Source organism: Carassius carassius, chromosome 35 (assembly GCF_963082965.1).
Source record: "Carassius carassius chromosome 35, fCarCar2.1, whole genome shotgun sequence".
Lineage (NCBI taxonomy): Eukaryota > Metazoa > Chordata > Actinopteri > Cypriniformes > Cyprinidae > Carassius > Carassius carassius.
Window position 1 is genome coordinate 24,441,254 of NC_081789.1, and position 10,822 is coordinate 24,452,075.

Sequence of the window (10,822 nt, forward strand, 5' to 3'; positions counted from 1 at the left end):
GAAACTATTATAGTCAAGCAAAGACATCAGAAAGTGACAGACATGCTTTTTGGAATATTTGGTATAATTGGGATTTTCTGTTAGGTTGTTCGGTTCAATTTTACAATACAGTCTTAGATAGGTCATATGGATTAACAATGAACAATGCATGCAAGTTCAACATTTACTAATATATTTTTTAAAAGAAGTTAACATTAAGAACATTAATGAAGACTAATCAATGCTGTATTAATCATTATTATTTTAGTTTTTAATAAGTGCAATTGATTTTATTAATTCGTATTTAATTTTGAATTATATTTTCATATTTTTTTCCATTTTAAAGTTTTAGTATTTTTGTTGTATTTTATTTTATTTGTATTTATTTTATTGTTTTAGTTTATTAGTTATTTGAGTAGATATTGTTATAATTGAAACACAGTTTTGCAGAGAACCTAAAGCCCCAGCAGAATTGTTGTGCGTCTCCGAGCAACACAGTGGTGTTTAGTTTTAGAATGAATCCGCGTTTGGAACAAATCGTGTGAACCAATGATTCAAAGGCCCATTCATTTAGAGAGCTTCATTCCTGAATGAATCAGGATATATATATATATATATATTAAGATTAATAAAATAAAAACATTATAGGGAAATTTCACCCCCAAAAAATTAATTCTGTCATTAATTACTCTCTCTTGTGTTGTTTTAAACCTTTCTTTTGTGGAACATAAAAGGTATTTTGAAGACTGTTGGTAACAAACAGCAAAAGTGTTCATTTGATATGAATGGATGGGCCCAGAAGCATACATACTCCCATGACAGCAATACAACTTTTTTTTAACAGAGAATACAGACAGAGAACGTAATGGATGACTGAGAGACATACTATTTCTCTTAAAACTCAGTGAAAGAGATCCTTTCGCCCCTTTGAGACTGTCAGAGTGGATGTGTTTCCCGCTCTTCTGCATTTGCAGTAGATAATAGCAAGCAGCAGCTGGTTTCTTACTTCCTGTGATCAGCACTAACTAACCAGCACTAACACTAACTGTCTAGACACAGTATAAAGGTGGCATAGGATGATATTATACAATCAGTAGCTCTACAGTTTGATTGGATGAACTTGTATATCTCCACCTGTAATGCAGCAATCATTTGTTTACTGAAAGAACTTTAATTGATATTTTGCTTGGCAACTGTAAAACGACTACAATTAGGCTAATAAACTTTATTATTTAATAGAACATTTTTTTTATTGTGTTGATGGTAACATTCACAGTATTGTTATATTGTTTATTTATGTATTGTTGTTCAATTATATTATTATTATTATTTAAAGGCATAGTTAACCCAAAAATGAAAATTCTATCAATTACTCACTCAAGTTGTTCCAAACCTGTACAAGTGTCTTTTTTTCTGTTGAACACACACCAGAAATTAATAATAATAAATAAATAAAGGTATTTTGAAGAATGTTGGTAACCAAACAGTTGCTGTTAGCTATTGACTTCCATATATGGAAATATGGAACAGTCGATAAACCCTAATAAAAAAAGCCAATCTTAAAAAAACATATTAAAGAAACTTTTGTAAAAACAGTCATTAAAACTTGTTCAATAAATAATGTATTATTATTATTGTTGTTATTATTATTAATTTATTTGAAGCTTTTTAAGTTGTTAAATCGGACTGATGAGGATGTCAATTTGAAATAATGTGTTGTTATTACAAAAAAATTGTAATACATTTGAAACTTGTTAAAAAAGGTCTGATAAAATGCCAATGTTTAATACATATTTAAATTTTTATTTGTAATAATAATCATACATTTCTTATTTTTTTAACCTATTTTTATAAGTTACTTTATATATACATATTTAACTGGAGCAATCTCTCAAAATTGCAGTGGGCCGCTCAGTAGTCACCACTAATGAAACACAATGTGATTTGGCTTGGTGTCACAAGCTGATTTTTGCTTTTGTCCCGTCTAAGCGAAATTTAGGTATGACAGCAACACAGGACTGCATATTGAGAATATATTTATGCACAATTGTTTGCACACTAAACTTTGTTGGCACCTCGGACACCCAGGTCATGTTTTTGAAAGATGGATTGCCTCTTTGCTTTCTCTTCCAGGTCAGGCAGCCATATTTTAAATAAGAACACTTCCCAAACACATCTGTCTGCTCTTCCAGCCTCCAATCAATCCTGTGAAATAAATGACACCAGGCCGAAAAAACACCACTGCCATTATTTTCAACAGAAACATGCATCAAACCTTACAGAGGGTTAGAAACCACCAGATGACTCTATTACACAAACATATACACAGATGCTGTATTGTACACGCAGCTTTCGTGAGTCGAAAAATTAAGACAATTTTAAGGTGTTGTGATTGGATTTGAGGTTAGTTAAAGATATAACGTGTAATATCTTCTATAATATAAAGTGGGAACTGTAAGTCAGCCATTGGCATTGAGAAAGTTAAGAAAAGTGGTAGAAAACAAAAATATTGCAATTCCATTTGGCGACGCTAGTGGTGCAGAAAATACACACTTCGTTTTTAAGTCAAATCAGATTGAATGCACCAATCCAATAGTGTCCAATATGCTAAAGGCCAATTCAACAACAAAGAGATCATAATTACAAGACATACATACATGTACTCCTGCAGGCTTCATGCTGCAACACCAGACGATGACAACCCTTGAAATGTGTACAGATGCTAAGTCTGTGTGTATTTAATTGGAAAATAAGACACCTGAAAATGTGAAAAAAAAACAGAAGAGCGATAAAAAAAAATTCGGCATGAAAATAATATATGTTCTCTTTGTCTCCACACTTCCCTGCCTCCCCACACATTCATCTTAACAGGATAATAATTTGTGAAAGTCTCTGACATTTGTGGCTAGCTAGCATGGTAATAAACCCCTGGCTCGGAACGTTTTTTAGTTAATTAGAGTCAATCAATCCAAACTTTTGCTCACTTACCGGTGTGAAACAGCAATATAATGAGCAGAAATCAGCACAGTGATTGGAAATACAAATTACAGCTGTTTAAAGGAAACCACACAGTCTACTACGCGGCCAGCGAAGCAAGAGCCTGCTGGGGACATCTTGAAGGGTTTGGTGCCAATTCGATGGGTGCAGTAGGGGGAAAGATATGAGATGGAGATGAAGAAAAAGAGGGGGAGTGAAGCTCAGCAATGCAGATGCTGAAGGACGGATTCAGTCAAACCGCCCTGACGGCAATTAAACACGAGTTACGTTTGACAAAATCTCTTTATTAATACTTACACCGTGACGACAAATGCGTACTGCAGAGGGATGATGCTTAGCTTTGGGCCTTACATGATTGTGAGTGTACAGTAGTGTTATATTTGTGTTTTCTCATTACAGATGTCATTAACATGTGATGCTCATATGTAACGCATGTGATGAGACATATTTTGATTGGACTGATGCATGAAGGTATGCTATAAACACAGAAGTGCTCTCTTGCGGCATATTCATATTGGCATTAACTCAAAGCTAAACTTTTGGATTTAAATGTAAATATTGGCATCATTTATTCATAAAAGTTTATAAAAAAAATCATTTATTCATAAAAGTTTTTGTACTAATGCATTTTGTTCCAAACCTGCTGAAGCCATTTCAATAGCTCTCTGTAAGAAACATACTGAGTTTGTCATTTTTAAATGAAAGATTTAATCAAAATAAAAATGTTATTTTATATATATATATATATATATATATATAATTTTTTTAATAGAATGCATTTAACATTTATGCATTTATTCAATATTGTAATTTTTATTAACATAAATACATATTTTATCAAAATAAAAATGATTATAATATTTACAAAAAAGGTATATATATATGTGTTATTTTCGTGCAGTGCTTGGGCCATATTATAAACAAGTATAAAATAATTCCACTTTATTATGCAAGTATTTATTCTCATTTATAATTTATAATTTTTCATATTTAATTTGAAAAAATGTCTGTGCTTAGCATTTCTCAAACACATGGTTGTAGTTTAAACCATTCAAATTCAGGTGAGAATGTCAGAAATGCAGTTTTTTGGTGGCGCAGGATAAAAGTTTCCCTTCTAACTCTGTTCTGGACATTTATTTATATATATATATGTATATATATGTATGTATGTATATTTATATATATATATATATATATATATATATATATATATATATATATATATATATATATATATGTATGTATGTATATTTATATATATATATATGTATGTATGTATTGTATGTGCATTAATATAATCTGGAAATGCATAAATACATAGCAAAATTTCTGAATCCGACAGTTTTCAGCACCCCAAACTTCATTTCTTAAGTTCTAATGCTTGCTAGCTGAGCTTGGCAGCCTCGGCTTGACGTTGTCTTACAGTTATTATTGTTAGACTATCCAAGGAGCGCAGATAATGCAAAATGCTCTGCATGCCCTGCGTTTGTTTCACTTTTCACTGGAGGGAGTAATTGTGTTGCGCTGACCATATTAGACACAAAGCACTTTTTATTTTTCGAAGGGGGAACCGCTGGCATCAGAACAAAAGAGTGGAGAGAAATTAAAGACTTCATGTCTGCACATGTCTGTTTTTTGACTCAAACATTAGTAAGAATAGAAAAAGAAGGGATGATGCTACTTTTGATATAATAATATAAGTATAAGGATGATATGTGTTCAAAAAATACAGTAAAAACAGATATAGTTTATAAAATATTATCAAAATGTAATAGAAATGTTATTTTTGATGTGTTTTCAAATGTCATTTATTAAGCTGTATTTTCAGCATCATTCCTCCAGTCTTCAGTGTCACGTGATTCTTCAGAAATCATTCTAATATGAGGATCTGTTGCTCAAGAAACATTTCTGATTATTATCAATGTCATATTTTTGTTTAAACTAATTTGTATGAAATAATTACAGTTATATGTATATGAGATACAAAACAATTAAATATAAAAAAATTAATAAATTAAAATAAAAAACATAAAAAAAGAAAAAGAAAACATTCTTATGAATATTTTCATGTTGAAATGAAGCATTTTTTGCTCTTTTTACCAATTAACCAATTACTCAGAAATGAGTTCTGCTTGTGTTTCAAAGGCAACTTAAAGTCATGTTCACATATTCTTCTAATCACTTGCCATCTGATTCCTCTGCTACTTCCAATTCCCATGTGGCTTTCTTTGTTCTAATATTTGAGCTATATTTTTGATGCTGTGAGTGTTTGGGCACCGCTTTAACGAATAAAATCTCCCAGTTCTCCCCAGAAATAAGCATCAGCTCTGCTCCGCTGGCTTTACCTTCCCCAGGTGATCGCGCCACTGCGTCCACGGCCGCTCCAGCGCACACGGCTCCTTCGCCGCTGCCAACCCTGAGGGTGGCTACCCGCTAGTGGCACACACACACACACATGCCAATGTTCCTCCAGTATCCCATCATGCCTCTGTCCTAGCTGCCCAGCTGCTCCCTAAGGTACACACCAGTACCCTGATACCTCCCTCTCACTCTCTCTCTCTCTTCTTCTGCTGTTTTCTTTGTCATGAGTGATCGTCTGCAGGTCTCTAAACACCGGGGCCCACCTGGTCCGGGAGGCGCCCATTAGAACCCCATATGTGATGGAGACACAATGCGCCCAACTTCCACACCTAATCAACACCCCTGTGGGCCGCAGTCTCAGTATGTTCCTCATATTATACAAATATCTCATATTATCACTGACAGTTACAGAATGTACACAATGTATTTTAGTATGACTGATACATTTTTATAGTTTAGTTTAGGTTTTTTTCCCCCTTCAATTAAAAATTCAGATTTTTTATTTTTATATCTTCTGTTATTTAAATTTTTGTGAAAGTTTTAGTAATTTGTTGTGTGCTTTTGACATTGCCATTATTTTTTAAATCTCAGGGTTTTTTTATTAAGTTTTAATTTAATTAGTATTTTTATTACAATATATTTTATTTTATTTTGACATTTTATTTTATTATATTTATGTTATTCATTTCTTCAATTTGAACTAAACAAAAATAACAAATATTGCCTTGGAAACTTAAATAATATAATAATATACTATTTTATCTATAATTTATTTCATTTTAATGTTTGTTTTATTTCAAGTAATCAAAATGTTTTTTTAATGGTTTGAGTTTGAGTTACAAAAAATAATAATAATAATAACCCTGCCTATTTGTTCTATTTCTATTTGTTAAAACTAATAGTTTAACTAAAAATATTTTATTTTGGGGATTTAATTATTTTATTTTATTTACTGTGTTTCTCTTTTTTATTAAAAACAATTTGTACGTTATTAAATCTCTTAATTTATATATAATTATAATTTATGTATTTTATTTATATGATTTTAAACATTATATAATTTAATTACTATTAAAACTTTCTTCAAATCTTTTCTCACTGTAAATAGTGTTTTTTTGTCAGTTTGTTTGTTTGTTAAAGCAAGTATCACTAGGATCATGGTAAGTGAAATAACTCTAAATAATATTTATGTACAGTATGTGAAGTCTGCATGCAAGTAAAGTAGGGCATGTTCTAATTATTTAACATTGCTTTAAAATACAATGCAAAACAGCTTAGCTGCTCACATAATAACATTTCAAAAAGCTAAGCATCTCACTATACAGAAGAACAAAAAAACATTAAATACAAGAACATAGTTAATTTGTTAATTGCACTGATACAAAACCCCATAAGCACTGCTCCCAGTACTACACTAACAAGATTAGCTTTAATTTATTACCATCACGAGTGGTGTAGGTGTCATCTAATGCATGCTTTCATCATATCTTCACTGTTTGTTGCCGTTAAAGCCATGAACGGGGTTTACTTTGACCCTTGCTTTGCAGTTACCATAGATTTAGAGGGGCATTTCAACAATGAAGACATGTAATATCACATGTAATTCCACACTAGCTTAGCATTTTATCATCTAGTACTGATAACGAAATGCAAAAGCTGTAGTAAATAAATTTGCGGCGTTCCATTTATTTAAACAAAATAATTCCTGTTCCAGCCATTGGCCTAATATGCAAGAGCTTTTCACATACTTTGTGCGAAAATTAGATTTAATAAATAAATAAATAAAAAAGCCACTTTCAGAGGTTGCCATCCCACCACACTTAGTTAACAAAAATATTTTTACAAACAAGATGATATCACAACACTCCATGATATTAATATGATATGTTCCCTGATCTGTAAAGCAGCTGGTTATCTTGCTTGGCACCGATAAGAAAAAGTGCTGTGGATTTCCAGTTTGTGAGCACATTTGGGCTGAATCTTTCACACGTCACAAATTGCAGATGGGAAGCAGTGATCTCGAACAGCCGATCACCTCAGCGTGACCATCTGACACCTTCCATTTAGGAAAATAATACTTTCTATCTTAGCATACTCTCTCCTCTGCAGCCAGGCAGAGGAAATATGCCTGGAAGAGCTTCAACCTCAAACTTTGCCTTCGCTTGGTCCCATTCAGCCTCGTTTCTTTAGATGGATCGTTTTAGATTAGCTTTCTCTTCGTGTTAACGATGTATGTTTGCAGCGAGGGCTTGAATCCGCTGATGCTACATGGAAAATATACAGTTGTTTAAGCATTAAGAGAGCAATTGCAGTCTTGCCTTTATGCTGTTTTGATTTTTTTTTTTTTCAACATCATTTTGACCAAATGATGTTCTTAAGGCTCAGCTAGCAACACCAAGGTCACGGGTTCAGTTCCAAGCACACATACTGATTACATTTGTCTGTATGGTGCTTTGGGTGAAACTGTCTGCCAGATACATTCATTAAAAATACACTTAAACAAAACAACAACAACAAATGCATCACGACTGGGATTCTGTTCTAACATCCCAATAATCATTAAGCTAACATCATTCAGTTTTCCTTTTATAACCAAGTCTAATTTCCAAATGATTCGAGATATAACATTCACATCTGTTGGACTGTACACGATAAAGTAAGAAAATATTATTATAAGTATTATATAGAATCAGTAAAGAATTATCAATCTATCCATCTGTCTCATTCATTCTATCATTCCAAAGTTATATCTATCATTCTATCTATTTACAGTTCTATCTATCTATCCATCTATCTCTGTCTGTCTATCTATCGCTCTTTCATTCTATCGTTCTAAAGTTCTATGATTCTTAAGATGTATCTATCTATTGTTCATTCGTTTGTTCTATCGTTCTATCATTCTATGATTCTAAAGATCTATCTATCTATCTTTTTTTCACTCATTTGTTCTATTGTTTTAAGGTTGTTTAAAGATATATCTATCTATTGCTCTTTCATTCCATCGTTCTATGATTATATCTATCTATATATCTATCTATCCCTCTGTCTATTAAGCCTTTTAAAACTTTCAAACAAGAATTTGTCAAATTCAGGTTTGTCAATTCAAAATGTATCTTGACAAGCTGTGCTTTTCTAGTTTAAAATTACTGTTATATTTATTCCTTTACTTCCTTATATTGAATTTGCAGTTCTTCTGCGTTCTGTTTGTTGGCTGAATTTAAATTCAGGAATTGAATTTGAATTTCGAAGGCTTTCTCATACAAATTTGAATACATATTTTAACCTTAAAAGTGAATTACCGACAAGTATTTTAACAATCCCTGCCGAACAACTATTCAGACTAAAACTCTATATCTCTATATCTATATCCTTCAACATCACACATGCATGCTCCTCCATCCTGAATGTGACATAAAGTCCAGTTCCACTGACGACTGGCCTGCGCTCCACTCATGGGTGCAGTGTCTGTAATTTGAGCGATAAATAGGAGTGGGTTTAACAGTTGTGGAGAGAGTTGTAAATCTGGTCTGCGTTTTGTGGTCTCGGAGGGTTTAATTAGTCCAAGGATTCCACTTCTAACGTGACGAGGTTCGCTCAACACCCCTCCATAATGTGGCACAAGCAGAGTGCCCCTCCGTCTAAAGTCCGCCGGCCCCCGGAGAGCCCTGTAGCAGTCCAGAGCTTAAAGACTCAAAGACGGCCATCTCAGCCTGTATAACAAGTCAACAGAGAATTAGCTGATGTCATATCAATTGAGCTCCTTGGTCTTTTCAAGTCACGAGCAAAGACTCTTCACTGAGGAGGAGTGAGGAAAACTGTCAATGTAATCCCAGGTACTTCAAATAATCCGTTACTAAAACGGTATTCAGAAAGTTGCTTTCCGCTGAAGCCAAAGGAGTGTTCAACTTTCCACCAAATGCTCTTCCAATATATTTATTAAAAAAATATTATTTGAATGTGGTTTTCACGAACCACGACCAAGTAACTCACCCTGCAACATTTTGTAAAACCTCAAATAAAGCATTTCACTGAGCAAAGGTGTGATATTGTTTTACTAAGAAATCAGAGAATGTGTTTTCTCTAGTATGAAAAAAAAAATTTATGTTGCATATATATAATAAACTCAATTTATATTGAATGTTAACTGTGTTAAAATGAACACTATAGATAGGGACGTTATTATTTGTACAGACATTTCTGATAACATTAAAGCAAAAAAGAATACAGTGCCAAAATACAGGTAATACACCTGTTAACAAATCATATACAGAAAACTCCTTCATATTAGTTTTTTTTTGTTTGTTTGTTTGTTTTTATAGGGAATGTATTTTCCATATTGACTTTCACAGGTGTTTTTATGCATTGTGTTGTGTTTAAGGGTTAAAGGAAATGTCCATAACTTTAACAGTTAATGTTCTTTTTCTGGTGTTTTTTTTTTCAACTGTTTTTTTTCTTACAGTGTATGTAATTAAAATTATATATTATTAAAAATTATATATTATTAAAAACCATAATAGTATATCAGGGATGCTAAAATAATACTGGGTAAAACTGAAGATGCAAGGTGAAGTTTGCTGATGCAGTCTTTATCATTAAGCCAGTGCTAAAGAGTCTTAAAGCCCTCTTGGAGCAGTTTGAGATGGATACCTTGCTTAAGGATCCATTAGTGACAGTTTTCCACCAGGCCACCGGAAATGTATCCATTACGTGAACCAGTTAGCATTCTGACGATCATAAATCTGTTTATATATTTTTTTAAATGTTGATGTTGTGAAGAGTTAATTGAATTCATTCTTTCACTTCATCAAATAATGTGAGGAGATCTTTCAGAGAACGCTTCAGGACATATCAGCAGTTAAACTTTCATTAGCAGCAAAGGAAGTGTTATATCTAGCCATTTTGGGTGTCAAAAGCACAACTAAAAAAGTTGAATCCTTCACTTGATCCATATGCTTTATCTCAAACCTTTTCTTTTAATGGCTTTGTGAGCTTGATGCTGTTTTCCAGATGGCTATGTAACATTATAAATCTGTCTTGCATGTCAAGCAACTATGTTATAATATGAGGATTTAGAAGCGTTAATCTTACCTACTAACAAACAGTGCATATGTTTGACTAATTGGGCATTTACATCGCAATGCTTCATGACTTGGTATATTCTGCATATATTCTAACTTATGTTCCTTTAGCTCATAATATTTTCTGAAATGGACTGATTGCTGATCATGGCTTTATGGTACTGTTTTATCATATCCTGTTCTTTTTAAGAGTAATGCAATGGTTTTATTTCATAATATCATAATACCACAAGCTGTCATATGACGACAGTTGAGCTGTATGAAATATTGACGTATGGTTTCTTCAGGATTGGATGTAATGCAAAGCTACAATCTCGTGTATATCTGGGCCAGCTGGAAGCTGATGCAATAAGATGTTACCAGTGCTGTGCAACAACAGGCAATGTACAGGTTTATAGATCAAGAAT